Genomic DNA, 1,465 nt, shown 5'->3' with positions numbered 1-1,465 from the left:
CAATTTTGAATAAGATTCCTCACAAGAAGAGTGATAAAACTCCATATGAGATGTGGAAAGAGAAGACTCCTTCATATAAAAATATGAAAGTGTGGGGTTGTCTTGCAAAGGTTCAAATACCTTTGGGGTTGTCTTGCAAAGGTTCAAATACCTTTACCAAAAAGAACTATTATAGGACCAAAAACGGTGGATTGCGTTTACATCGGTCCTGCGGAAAATAGTGCAGCTTATAGATTTTTAGTACATAAATCTAATAATGTTGAGGTAAAGGTAAATACGATCATTGAATCTAATGAGGCTGAGTTTTTTGAAAGTGTGTTTCCATACAAAGAGCCTAGAGAAACAAGTACTAAACGGGTACGTGAGGACAATGAATGTGCCTCAAAGGTTCAAGAAGAAGAAAATGAACCAAGAAGAAGTAAAAGAGCAAGAGTTGCTAAAGATTTTGGCACGGACTTTATGACGTACTTGAGTGAATACGAACCTCAAACGTACAAGGCTGCAATTGAATCATCGGATGCACCTTATTGGAAAGAGGCGATTCAAAGTGAAGTTGAATCCATTTTGAGAAATCATACATGGGAATTGGTTGATTTACCACCTGGTAATAAACTAATTGGACATAAATGGATCTTCACAAAGAAGTTGAGACCGGATGGTACGATTGAAAAATATAAAGCAAGACTAGTGGCGAAAGGGTTTCGTCAAAAAGAAGGTCTTGATTTCTTTGATACGTATTCTCCGGTGACTAGAATCACTTCGATTAGATATCTAATCGCAATTTCGGCCATATATGATCTAGAAATTCATCAAATGGATGTTAAAACAGCATTCCTAAATGGTGAACTTGATGAAGAAATATATATGGAACAACCCGAAGGATTTATAGTCGAAGGGAAAGAGAATAAAGTTTGTAAGCTTAAAAAGTCTTTGTATGGACTTAAGCAAGCGCCAAAACAGTGGCATGAGAAGTTTGATAATACAATGAGATCGTATGGTTTTAAAATAAATGAATGTGACAAGTGTGTCTACGTTAAGGAAACTAAAAAGGATATGATCATTGTATGTCTTTATGTGGATGATATGTTAATAATGGGAACAAGTAAAGACATTATCAATGCCACAAAGAAGATGTTGAGTGACAATTTTGAAATGAAAGACATGGGATTGGCTGATGTAATTCTTGGAATTAGAATTAAAAGAGAGCCAAATGGGTATTCACTTACTCAATCTCATTATGTGGAGAAAGTTCTAAAGAAGTTTGGTCACTTTGATGATAGACCGGTAGTTACTCCGTTTGATCCAACGTGCAAGCTTTCCAAGAATGAAGGTGAAAGTGTGTCTCAGTTGGAATACACACAAATTCTTGGAAGCATCATGTACATTACAAATTGTACAAGACCAGATTTGGCTTACTCAATAAGTCGATTAAGTCGATATTCAAGTAATCCAAATAGAGAACATT

This window comes from Arabidopsis lyrata (genome assembly GCF_000004255.2).
Source record: "Arabidopsis lyrata subsp. lyrata unplaced genomic scaffold ARALYscaffold_43, whole genome shotgun sequence".
NCBI classification, from domain to species: Eukaryota; Viridiplantae; Streptophyta; class Magnoliopsida; order Brassicales; family Brassicaceae; genus Arabidopsis; species Arabidopsis lyrata.
This window is presented reverse-complemented; position numbering follows the sequence as displayed.